The following is a 14257-nucleotide window of genomic DNA, read 5'->3' as shown; positions in this document are numbered from 1 at the left end:
GACCAGTTTTCTCAATTATTTAAGATTATTTTTCTCAAAATGTCTAAGAATTTTCATCAGTGTCCACATTTAGATTTTAATTAGATATGCAGCAGGCAATTAGACATTTATTTCAAATGCTGTTAGAATTGTTTGCTGGCTCTCTCTTCTCAAAAAGCCAAAATAGCTGACAATGGCTAATGACTACATATTTCATGTGAAAAAGGATATGCAGACATAATTGCTGCTGCAATCTCATCAGAGCAGCCAAGTCTAATTAAGTGTCAAACTAGAGTTACAGAAGGGTTATGAAACTTTCCCTCAAAAATGACAACTCAGCTGTGGTGACACATAGGCAATAAAAAAAACCTCAAGAGTAAGAAAAACATAACTATTATGTAGGCTTTTGAGTAATGTTATGGAAAAGACACTGTTCTCTCACATTATTCATAATATATTATTGACATTAAAACAAAATTGCAATATTCAAACTGTATCCAAAAAAGAAAACTTATTGTAATACTCCCACTTTCATTAACAAGTCCTTAAAGCTGTTAATAACTTTTATATTGTTCTTTCCAGATCAAACATAGGAGGATCTCATAAACCTTACCTCACATCCACTTCTAATTATTACCTTTTTATTTACTAGTATATCCTAATAATGGGCATGTTAATTAGTATTAAATTGATTCTTAGAACATGAATATTCTGTATTGTGTCTGTAGGCACAAGCAAACCACATAAAAGATGGTACTGTGTTAGATGTTCAGAAACTAAGCTGGGAAGGAAATAATATTATTGACCTGTCAACCTGCTAGTTTTCAAACAGCTTTCCTCATTCTATGTTGCTCTCAGACAGAGCTTTCAACTTCTCATAAAAATATTGACAGAGTCAAAAGCCCAGTTTTTACCTAGCCTTAGTATGTGCTATGTAAAGTCTGGTTCTCAAGAACAGAAGATGTAAAGATGACACATTTTATATTCTGTTTATCATCCTGCACATATACATTGACATTCTTCTAATTTCTTCTTTAATATAGCAATGACTTTTCCTCATTTGAGAAACATCCCCTATAAATAAAAGGCAATTGCTGTGGTTCTATCACATCCCGTTATTTCCAGAAGTGGCTGCCCATCTCAAGTTAGATGGATAGATGGATTCTTCTTTTACTTCTTGCACAGAGCTCTGTCATTTCCATGATATTTGTGTTGAATAATACTGATTCTTTTTTAATTTAAAAATGTAATTGTGTTTCAAGTCAATTCCTGCTACCCTACTTATCATGTAGAGCAACACTGCCATGCTAATGCTTGCTTGTGGTAACAATGCAGAATTTGCTCAGATTTTACTATTAGGAGACACTAAACCCTTCATGTGTGGCATGCTAATCTTGTTTTAATTCTTCATCCATCTCTTTTGAACCTTTCTCCCTTCCTCACCCTAAATAAGCTGACAATCTCATGCCATTGAATATTATTACAGTTCCTAGAACTGTTCACTCTGTATTTTATCTTGCTCAAGGAATCCTCCTAATACTATGAATATGTACATGGAATATCTCAAACTGATTGACAGCCAGTCACCTTTTCCTCAGTCAAGACAGCTATTTAGTATTTTAATATCTTCTACTAAAAATGCAAGAAAGAAGGCAGAAGTTTAACACCCCCTCTAACCAAATCACAGTTCTGATTTTGCTTCCTGTTCACAAGCAATGGCATCTATGCTGTGTTCTAATCACACACCATCCAGCAAAGGCAATGAAATATCAGGCTTACTTAAAGAAGTTACAAATAAATCTTGAGTTTTTCAGTAAGATTGTTTGGTGCTGTTTTGTTTGTTTGTTTGTATTTGTTTTGGTGGGGTTGTCATTTTGGATTAGTTTTGTGATCTTTTGCTTTGTTATGCCATCAGTTTGAAAGGGAAGACACGGCAGAAACACTGGCATAATGCAGCCTACTCCTACTGGTGATTTGAATGCAGGTATTTGAGATTTGGACTTTTTACATAATAACTTTGCTGCCCTCATAGAATACTCCTTACCTGCAAAAACAGATAAGCTGTTAAGATATTTTATCTTTTCCCTATTAAAAAATCCATGAAAATCACTTCAACTTTTTATTCAAAACAGCTCATTCATAGTACAGTCAGTGCTACACAGTATTTAAAACCATCCTTCATCACAGAGCCTGACTTGAAGAATCAATGTGTGCATCCTACAATAGCCTGATTATCTGCTGAGATAAGGGCTTGCATCATCTCATCCCCTCCACACTTACTGAAAACGGCATCCCTGTGCTTGAGCTGAGCTGCCAAGCAGGGCAGTCAGAGACGTGAGCCAGATGATGCCCCAAAACCTAGTAAGATACACTGCTTTCCAGAAAAAAGAGAGTTAATTACCACTGAAATTAAACAATATCCAATAAAAGCCAAAGAAAAGTTATCTCTAAGCGTAATGCTGTTTACACCCTGCATTATGGCTTCTCTTTTCCTGTGTGCAAGTTTTATTTTACTACTGATGCCATTCCTAAAATTTTGGGATATCACTCACAGGAGTAGACTAAATTCTAGGAGCTCTGAAGATTATGAGAACATACTCATACTCACATATGAGAACAGAACTTGTCTGTAAAATCACAGAACTGTAGCAAAGAATTGACTGTCTAAAGGGTTTTTCAGGCTTTTGTCTCAATGGAGCTTTGTCCATTCAAGCAAGCCTACAATGCTGGCCACAGTAATACTGTGAAATACAGCTGTGAAATAAAAATAAATTGGAAAGAGAGTAAGTTATTGAAGTGACACTCATATTTCAAAGGCATTGTCTTTGAGGATGAGAAATAAATTTTGAGAATTTTCCAGTCATTTTAAAAACTCCAGTGGTCTAAAACACATATATCCCAGATAACTATATGTCTCCCTATATGTAAATAAATAAAAATAAATCTATACATTTTCTATAATTTTTACCATAATATAATTTTCAGAACCACCCAAGTAATGTATGAAATTCACTTGCAGAAGGGGCTTCTAAAAGAACTTCAAAAAACCAGAGGACTAATGTTTCTCATTGTATCTGTGTATGACAAATAAATGGCTTAAAATATACTACTGTAAAAGTGTTGCTAGAGTGAAATGTTAACACTCAAATCTTTGTCGTTTTTCCTCATATTTGATGCAACACTCAGCACCCTTAAATATCCACAGATATTTAAGAAGAACAAAATCCAAAACCATGAAGACCATTTTTCCCATTATAGAGAGTACCATTAAAAGCGCATCTCCAGTTTTAAATTCATTTGGGGGTTTTAAGTAACAAAATATAAAACTCAGCTATAACTATGTTATTGTAAAGACCAAAAGTCATCGCTATACAAATGTTATTTCAAGTAATGCATACTGGAATTGAGTTAAATATTTAACACACTACTAACCTCCCAGAGTCAAAATTATTACCTGTAATACTTTGTAAACTATGCAGATATGTTAAGCTAAAGAATTAACTAAACTGCAGACAGAAGGTGGCCCTTTCAAATTATGTTAAAGTGTAAAAGGCTACAACAAAAAGCAGAAAAGATATACTGAATATGCCTTTCATACCACATGGTCAGCAGAAATTCATTGCACGTGTACGAAGTAATAATTAATATGTTATGAGAAGAAGACAGCCTCAAAGAAACTCTCTTCCTCTTATGTTTTCCTTGCTGGTTTACCATCCACATTTTTTAAACACCTAGGAACCCCTTATTTAAAAATTCCTTTTTTGTTGTTTGTTTGGGTTTTTTTTGGAAAAAGGTTGCTGTTTTTAGAAATTTAGGTTCTTATTATGGCAGTGAAATATTGTCAGACAAATTTAGTTCACAAATCACCACAGAGGCCTGAACTGCTGGTTGTATAAATTTGTATCACAAGTTTAAAATCTGCCTTGTCCTTATTATCTACTTGCAACAGACAAATGCCTCAATACAGAAGAGATTAATAAATCTGGGGGGTTATGAGGGCATCAAGTCTCATAGTATAAATACAATATTTATTTTAGAAAATTCAACAGCTATTCAGGGTCTCTGCAAATGTATGAAAAGTTTTGCTCGATACATCAGATGGTAAAGTTTTCATCTCTCTTGAGACAAAGTCTTACACCTGTAGAGAAGCTTCTCCAAGTCCACAATCAATAAACAAAAATTTAGTAAACTTATTCTTAAGGGTTCTGTGATAGAGTTCCACTTGCAGTGTCTCTTTCACAGAGAGGATTGCTTCATTTTTACCTCACCTGAATACAGAGAGAAGGGCAATTATTCATGAAAGAAGAAATACCAGCGTCACTGATTTTATTACAAAAAGTATTAAAGTAGATCAAAGCCTATCCTACTAATAAAAACCAGGTTTTCTAGATGTTCTTTATCATCTTGAAAAAGATGGGGTTTGCCAATTTCATGAAGTTATGGCCAGATCCAAGAAACTATATAAATCCAAAATACCTCGATTAAAAAAAAAAAAATATATATATATATATAGAAAACAGCAAAAAAAAGCTGAAACCTCCATTTGTTTGGTAGTATCTGGTGGCACACTAACTAAGAAATTTATATATCTGAGAGGGTTTGGGATCAGAAGAATGAAGGGGGTTTAAAGGGAATTATTAAAATTTGTCACATTTCTATTACTGTGAGGAAACTTAACGCAGCCTTTGAAAGCATTTCAGTATTTGGCGAAAACCAGACCCTGAAATAGAGCAATACATTCCTTTCTGTCATTCGGTGCCTCTCCAATTACCAAGCTTCAATCCACTTCTCAGAGGAGTAAGAAACATGAAAGACAGCTTTCTGAATGACTGATTAACATGGAAAAGATCATTTCTCCAAGATTATATTGTATTCCTAACAAGACCAAAGGTGTGCACTAAATTATTATTATGATAATTGACTTTGGCAGACTTTGTCTTATTGTTAAAAAGCAGTAATAAGGTACCTTAAGAGGCAGAATAATTACATTTAACTGCTGTAATTAGTAAGATAATTCTCAGGTAAAAATGATTCATAACACAGTAATTATGCAACTGCTGCCATTTAAATTCTTACTGCAATGCCTTCATATAATTTAAATCAAGCATTGTTAGTATTTCTGAGCCTTTACTTCAGTAAGTTAAGAGAAAAAAATATTGGTTCAGGCAGGAGAGACCATTTCATTTCTGCATCAAAGGACTGGAATGGTTGGAATTGAATATCAAAATATGTATATATAATCCAAATGAGGAAAAAGAAGGGAGAAGAGAGCAGAGTTTAATATTTGTGCACATATTTGTGACATTAGTTTTGTTCGCTTTCCACTGGGTGCAATTCCAAAATCTTTCTTCACTTTCATTAATTTTTGTATTTCATCACCGGACCAAAAAAAAAAAACCCTCCAAAATTTCACAGAATGATTTAACCTTCTTTTCTGTTTGTAGAGAATTTGTGCCAAAATTTATGATTTCATATAATTTGAATTGAATTTCTATAATTGCATTTCAGATCTATTTGTCTGGTGGCCTACACTGCTGTTTCTGGTTGATCTTCAGAAAACCAAAAAATGAGCGATTTTGGTCATGTTTTATAATTAATGCTTTATCACAGTAATAAAAATATATTGTATAAAACAATTCCTAGACTACTTGCCTTTTGCTACCAGTACTCCTAGGTGACTACCAAATGACAGCACACAGCTCTCATGCCCTTAGTGCACAGGAAGTCATATAGGTCATCATTTTTCCAAAGATGAATACACAAATCCCATAAAGGGGTAGTGAGAAACAGAAAAGGCCTTGGCACAGTACAAGCACTGCTCAGCAACAGGTGAAACGTTGGTGTGTTATCAACACTATCCTGGTCACAGCTTCAACAGAGGAAAGTAAGGACATGGGCAATATTTAGAAGAAAAAGAGAAGAAAAAGACAATATTGTGCATAGATATCAGACAGAAGCTTGATTATCAAAGAAGGATTCAAGTTGTGTCTTCTGCTCACTGCCTCAGCTGAAAGGCCAATTTTCTCAATGGCCTGGTGTTTCCCTTTCTAAGATTTATCATCAGTCTCTGGTATTCTACAATCCATTTGTGTTATTTTTACAACTGAAATCCCCAGTTAAGGTTCTGACTCTTTAAGAACAAAATCTCAACATACACACCAGGAAAAGAGTACTTCTTTCTGTTCCTGTTTATAGGATCAGACAAGGAGGTTCCACAGTCATGTCTCAGCTCTCCTTTTGGCTTTAAAAGGAACAGCTAAATTCTCAGTGTTGAACCCTACAAAAATCTAGCTTCCAGATCTTGTGATCCTACCTGAATCCATCACTGATAAGCAGCATTACTGTTATAATAATTCCTTTTATTTAAACTCTTTTTTTACCTCATTAAACATCCTTAAGAATCAATAAATACTTTGCGAGATAAAATAAACCAACTGTTACATGATAAATGAAGCAGGTTCTTATAAAGAGGATAAAAGTTTAAAAGCCATAAAGGGTTCTCTACTGGTGCTAAGTTTACTACTTGAATGAAATTAATAAGACTCTCCATAAAACAGCAGGAGATCCTTAGATTACATGAGTAATCAGCAAGAAAATTTATTGTGGATTCATGAAGCACTAAGTGTTTGTGTAATGTATGCAAAAGTGGTACTTTATTCTCGGCAGTGAACAATTCTGAGTCCTTATAATAGAAAAATATTTAATAGCTTGAAAACTCTCGAGGCATAGTTTTAAAAAGTTGTTCAACTGTGATTAATTCAACTCATGACAAACCAGTAATGAAAGGTCGGCCTTATTTTAATATTCAGTAGGAGGCATTATTAAAAAAACTACTTAAGGTTAAACAATGGATATAGAGACAACTGAAAATCCAACCTGATGTCTTGGAATGCAAGAGTTAGGAGAGTGAGATTCACAAACTGTGGAGTGCATTAATCTGAAAAGCTAAACTAACTCTTCACCTTGGCTGCTGTATGGATAATGTATTTATTTACAAGACTAGTTGTTCCAGCAAACTTCATGTTTTATGAACCATTTCAGATGAAGGAGTTCCAGAAGTAGTCCCACAGAGGAAATTCTGTCACATTTGTGCTATCAAATTCTCAGTAAATTATGCCCTCCAAGGAAGCTTAGAGGCAAGCTTTAATAATTTTTTTCAAAAATCTTTTATTACAATTTTATTATTTTTAGTACCATGGAATCATGAGTTTGTGTTCAATAGTTTACATTTAATATTTATTGATTGCTGCAATTAATTGCTTTCAGTTTGAAGCTTGGGGCTTAATTAAGTGGACTAAAAGTGTCCATACACTGAAGCTGTTCAACTGACTGACAAATGAAACTAAATAATGTTTCACCATGACTAGTTGTTAATGTTGTATCAATGAAACAATCAAGGGGAATGCATGGGTCAGGGAAGAAGTAATAATAATAAAATACAGAGCCTTTAATGTTTAGATTAGCTGCTCAGAACGGATTAACAGTAGCCAAAAGTACTGTAATCGAAGGACCCCAATTAATTCATGTTGCATTATGTATTATGTGAAATGAGATTACTGATAACAATACACTGCTTAAAGACATCTCATGTCCTGACCAGAGGTGAGCAAACTCTGCCCAGCTTTTGAACTGGTTGAAAGGCTCATGGCTGGGTCAGTACACTGCTGAAACAAAGTAAACACACCCTACAGGCAAGGCCACAATGCTAGCTGAAGTGTGAAAATGTGCTCCCCACAGCTTGTGAACTTAATCAGTGCCATATTCCACAGGCCTACAATTTGGGCAATAGCACCATATTCCGTGGATACACCTGTTGACTGTCCAGAAGAGGGTCTCTGTATCAAGTAATTTGGGGACTGACCTACACTGTGACCTCTGGAACTGTTCCTCCCTTCACAGGACTCTAACCCAATAATCTAAATAGGTTTCTTTCTGCACTGACCAAGTAGAAAATATAAAAAAAAATTATTTAAAAAATATTTTAAAAATTTAAAAATAGGAAAATATGTAATTTTAGAGCTTTGGCACTTCTCAGGAATATTATGTTAAAGCTTATGCAAAGAAAGACGCCTGTGTTTGTTGAGGTCAATTGGTACATCTTCTTTGATAGCAACATAGCTTTGGGGAAGTGAGAAAACCTAGTACAGAATATGAATTAAAATCCAGTTTCCCTGCTTAAAATACAAGTTACACATTTACAGACGTGATCAATTTTAACCTAGTAACACTTTATATCTGTCCTATGCAGGGTTTTCTAGACGTCATTTAAAAGTCTGGACACATACTGTTTCTAATTGGTTAACTTACTCTAAACCACAGATGTTCACAAATTGGTCATCATTAACTAAAAGCCTTAAAGTGAAACTTAATTTATCGATATTGCAGGTTATCCATGGAGATGCTGCCAATCTTTTTTGGGCATCAATGTTATACTAAACCATTTTTTCCCAGGTTTTCAACGTTTTCCCTTTTCTACATGCAAGACAATTTGTCATTTATCAGCTTCCTTTCAAACTTTGCCCTTATCAAAAGACAACATTCAGCTACAAATGTCCCTATGACACTTGATTTTGGAAAAGCTGATGGACTTGGCTCTCAAAGTATCACAATTTCACAGAATCATAGAATACCCTGAGTTGGAAGGGACCCACAAGGATACTCGAGTCCAAGTCCTGGCCTTGCACAGGATCCTAGGACTAGGAGTCACACCTTGTGCCTGAGAGCATTTTCCAAACACTTCTTGAGCTCTGTCAGGTTGGTGCTGTGACCACTTCCCTGAGGAGCCTGTTCAGTGCCCAGTCACCCTCTAGGTGAAGAACCTTTTCCTGATATCCAACCTAACCCTCCCCAGACACAGCTTCAGGCCATTCCCTCACCTCCTGTCACTGTCACCACAGAGCAGGGATGAGTGTCTGTCTCCCCTCTCCCCTTCATGAGGAAGTTGTTACTGCAGTGAGGTCTCCCCTCAGTCTCCTCTTCAGGCTGAACAGACCAAGTGACCTCAGCCACTCTTGATATGGCTTCCCCTCAAGACGCATGCTCAGAACTTTACAAATCTTTTTTTTACCAAGGATTACTGGTTTTGTGACTCTTCTCTCCAAATACCTCACCATGCTGCATATCTGCTTTTAAAATTACTTCAGCCTTTTTCCCCTCCCTCTACACACCAACACACATGCATGTATCTATACGTGTATCTATACATCTTTAGGTTTACTGGGTCTGATCTGCTGCAGATCTCCTGTAATGCCTTCAGCCACTTTCTCTCTCCCTGTGGGGGGCAAATCAGCCTCACTTACACTTCAGTTTACTATTTAAGGACAAATAATGATCTTGTGTTCTGGGCACATAAAAGCAGACCATCTTCAATAATAAAGCACCACTCTTGCATTGTATAATACCCATAAAAATAGGTTATACAGAAAGATAAGATTTAATAATTTGTAAAATATTTATATTTTGGAGGAATATTTATGTTTTTCATATTCTCTTCAAATAGCAATACAAGACATGAATCATGCCCTTTAACATTTTCTCTGAGTTTTCTGAAACTAGATCAGATGGAACATTTTATCAGAATCCCTGAAATCACGCAAACAAACATGAGCTACTGCATTTTAAATATTAACTGCTAAAGTATCATGAAAACCTCAGTGCTGGCAGATTTGCTCTGACTCCTCTGGCAAAGCATGGGTTCATAGACTTTACCTTAAAAGCATTCTGCACCAGGGCTGAATGTGAAATTTAGCTTTCATAGCTGACACACATATAGCAAAAAAGCTTTACCATCATTAAATTTAACCTTAATAAAAATACAGTCTTTCCTATGCTACATTATTTAGATATGATTTAAAGAGACTATTCAGTAGACCCAAAACCAAACAATTATATCCACCTTTCATCTTTGAATCCTATTAATGTTATTTCAGCATCTCTGGAAGTAGATGCTGAAATAACCTACCAACAAACAGAGAAATTTTCACCCTGATAGGCTAGGTCCATCCTTTAGAAGCCTCTTGTTGTGTGACTGATCTTTGTAATGGATGGATGGAAAAGGAAAAGGGAGAGGGAGAGGAGAAAGAAAGAAGGTGTGGAGAAAGAAGGTGCGAAAGGAGAGGAAGGCCACAGGCTGTTCCATAATAAATTATCCCATTTAATGACAAAGTCCAAAATATTTATCTAAAAGAAAGGCATGGCCAGCTGTCTGCATTTTTCGGCTTTGGAAACTTACTCTCGAGTTTTCAGCAATGTCTACACTGGGCAACACAGAATGAGTGCAAGGATTCCAGTGCTTAACTTCAGTCAGACTAGTAAATCTGGAAATGATATTCATACAGTGCACTCACTCTGAAAAAAATGCTTGGGATGATGAAAAAAAAAAAAGAGACTGCCAAATAGTATGTACAGTGCCTTTGAGGAAGATAAAGACTTTAAAAGCAACAGTAACCACAAAAGTATGCAGACAAAATCTGAATGGTCACATAAAGTAAGACCTGGAACAGAATTTATAGCTTGGCAGAGTTGCAACTTCGGTTTCTTCCTTTCTACATATAACAATATATTCCCTCTGTCATATATAGATATGACAGAAGGAATCATATGCACTAGTCTAAATGATGTGGTTAAATTAAAAACAGCACAAGCTCTAGTGAAAAGAATGCAGGCCTAATGACTGAGGATTTTGCAAGCAGCACAAGATTCCAGTCTCCAAAATCCCCAAGTCGGCTTTGGAAATCTCAGCCTAAATGTTTAGCCGAGTTATTATCTGCTTTTCTTTCAAACTGCAAATCCCAGTTGTTCTCACAGTTTCCTAATGCTCACCGTGCTTATCCATGAAACATAAGTTGTGGTTAGGATGAAACCTTTGCCCTGTATCTTCTCCATGGATACAAACTGTCTGTCAATATGCTATAGCGCTGCTACCATTCCCCTCACATTGCATTTACCAACATCTGCACTTCAGGATTTAGGAGGCTTCAGAAACCATCTTTCTTAAGGATTTTCAGCAATATAAAAAACATTGTTAGTCGATTTCAAGTTTTTTATATGATGCAGAAGAATGTGAGGTGGTTGCAAATACAAAACACTGTGGAAAGGAAGCAGGCACTCTAGATAAAAGTGCTTAAGATTAATTTAATATGCACAGGATTTCCCAATTAAAACTTTCACATTAGCACTGCATTTTAAACAGTTAATCTCCTAACGAGAACTCCCCAGCAATAAGGAGTGAATTGCAGGACCGAAGAAGGCCCTGAGGCCTGCATCTGGAAAAGTCTGTGCTTTGTAAATGTTGGATTTATGCTGCTGTCACAAATTCTGCAGTGAAAGAGCTCCACTGCCACCTACTGCCAAGATGTCTTTTCCTACCAGAAACTGTCACTAAAAGTGAGAAATCTTCTGGGCTTCTGCACAAAATGCTAACCAAAGAAAATTACGCAACTCAATTCTTCACGCAGATGAATTTTATGCTTTTGTCTTTAAACTCTAGTAGCTGGAAAGGCAGATTGTTGATTTTTCTGTGCCTTTTCTTCATAATATGGTGAAAACCAAAGAATGTTGTGCTGAACAATGTGGGAGAGTCTATGCAGTCTAGTTGTCCCTCTCTTATTCCCAGACCTCCATTGTCACACTTTTGAATCCTGGATGACCTGCAGTCATTTCTGCTAATGATCCCCCCACTGATTCTTCCAAAAGAATTACACCGAGGTTGGCTTCTTCCCTTCCCTCAGGGGCTAAAGACAACACCTCTGTGATGTGCCTGATCTCCAGGAGTCGAGATGTGGAGGAGTCTTGCACAGCTTCTCACAGCACCACTGTGGAGACACTGCCTTAATTGAAAATGAAGTTTTACTGTGGTTTCCTTTCAGGGTCTTTTTTGACAGCTAAATTGCAAATCAATTTACATTTCCAGAAGAGCTACTCTCTTGCCTTGTAGACACAGTCACTAACAATTGCTCGTGAAATAGATTTTTGGAAGTAGCAGAAAACAAAGGGAATTAATATTTCAGAATGTAATGAAAAACACTTAACAAATAGTGAAGCAGGGAAGAGAGACCATCAGGATTAATGAACACCAGCTGCACTCTCTGTAAATTCTAGCCAGCTTGAACAACCATGCATCTAAGATTCCACCCATTCAATCACTACTCTATAATTTGGTGGTTTTCCTGCTCTTTGCCTTAAATATACGCAAATAACATTATAGGTATATAGGTGAGAGAATTCCCATCCTTGTGTTTATAGTTGTTTGGTAACATTAAAGCACAGCTTGACTCAAGCTGTTGCTAGGAAAATCACAGCATTACATATCATCTGCAAGCACCCTGGAGGGAAAAAATGTCTTCAATTCACTATGTCAGTGGTGTCTTAGACTGAGGTTGTATGCACACACTCAAGAAATATTTGCCCTTCCCATATTTCATCAAAATAGTACAAAACAAGCAAGATAGCTTAATTGTATTTTTTAAGAAAATACTATTTTTTTTTTTCTTCTTCTTCTTTTAGACAGGAGTTCCTGCAAGTACAGATGTGGTGAGATTCACTTGTTGAATATCTGGGGTATAAAACTCCAGACATCCTGACACTATCTCCTCCTCTTCTTCCAGGCTTAGCAATACTCCCCATTTCAAGTAAAAGTTCAACTACAAAGTTTGTGTATTTCCATTCTGTATCTTTTAAGAGTAATATCTCACAGCACCAAAGGATTCCTATGTTTAGGGCCAAGAAGAGAGCTGTATCTTTTTAAAAGCACAAATACTGCAAAATAATCCTCAAGAAAGCATAAATTTTAACACACTTGAAAAGTATGCTTTCAGTTTTCATTTTTCAAGAGAGTAGTTCTGAAGAATTAATTCTGTTAGAAATTATATCTTCTCTGTTTCCCTGGAATTAAAATCTTGTATTTATCTGTTTATCATCTTACAAGCTTTAGGGTTTTTGCTGCAAATTTTTGAGAATTTTTGTCTCCATTACAGAACAGTGGCAAGAGGTAACAAAAACCAAACATATCTTGTTCTGTCTTTATGGAAATGCTACCTTTTCCTCCCACTGCAAATGCTTAAAACATCTTCCTTCCAGCAATAAGCCCAGTGATAAGTTTTATATGGTATACTATGTAGCGTTAACAAAATAATGTTGTACTTTATCTAGTCCTTCTATCCACTGTGTTTAACTGTATCTAATGGAATAGCTTCCATCAGGAATAAGAGACTTTAAAGTCATCTCTAAAAAAGCCCTTCAGCCAGAAAAGTCAGTCTAAATAATTACATGTTTTCATCCTGTGTTTTTACACAAAATCCTAAGACAGGACGAATACATAGCAAGTTCAGAAACAACCTTAGCAAGACTAATCTGTCTCTCTACACTTCTAGTATCTGCTGTTTCGGGTTTCATTCCCTGCTGGCCAGACCACCACACATTTGCCCCAAGCCTTTTGTCACTTTTACCTATTTTAGCAAGATGTGTTCATGAAACACTTCTGAGCAAAAGTGTAAATGGCTAATGTCCTATAACGCAACAGGTAGCCCTTAATCCAAAAGCATTTTGCAAATGCAAAGCCAAAAATATTGAATTCCTTTTGGTATTTTATTTCATAGAACCTGGGGCTTTTAAATTCTGCTCTTTTCTATTTCCTCTCCCCCAAACTGACTCTCTTGACAACCTTTGTCTTTACACAAAGAAACATCCAACTGTATTTGAGCTGAACCTTTTGCAATGCTCATCTGTATCCATGGTAGGAAAAATAGGCTATCCATTTTCAAAAGAAAATAGAGTAAATATGAGAATCAATGGAGAACTGGAAATAAAAATCTATGGGAAATTTATGAAGATACTTTTGGCACACAATCAATTTCTAACAAACTATACATATTCCTTTTCATTACAATTGTCTGAAAAGAACCAATCCTGCAATGCATCCCTTTTGTAAGTAACCTTTTTTAGTACTGAAAAGGCAAGACAAAAGGCCAGAACCTCAGGTCCTGTAAATTATGTGGCTTGATGGCCCATAATAACACTGTTCTAATAGGAAGCACAATAAAGCAAAATCCTGATGTACTACAATGTAAACCCAGGATTTCTAGTGTTTTCATTGAACTTGAGAATTCACTTAATGAGAAGCTTCATTAACACACAGCAGATATTTTGTTATACAGGTTAACAGAACAAAACTCTAGCTCTCACACAAAGAATAAACATTTCAGAATCATAGTAGCACTTTCTGACAGAGACTGAGTGCCCAGCTTCCTGCTGATGAATGACAGGATGTCCAAATGACAAT

Source organism: Hirundo rustica, chromosome 5, assembly GCF_015227805.2.
Source record: "Hirundo rustica isolate bHirRus1 chromosome 5, bHirRus1.pri.v3, whole genome shotgun sequence".
Taxonomy (NCBI): Eukaryota; Metazoa; Chordata; class Aves; order Passeriformes; family Hirundinidae; genus Hirundo; species Hirundo rustica.
This window is presented reverse-complemented; position numbering follows the sequence as displayed.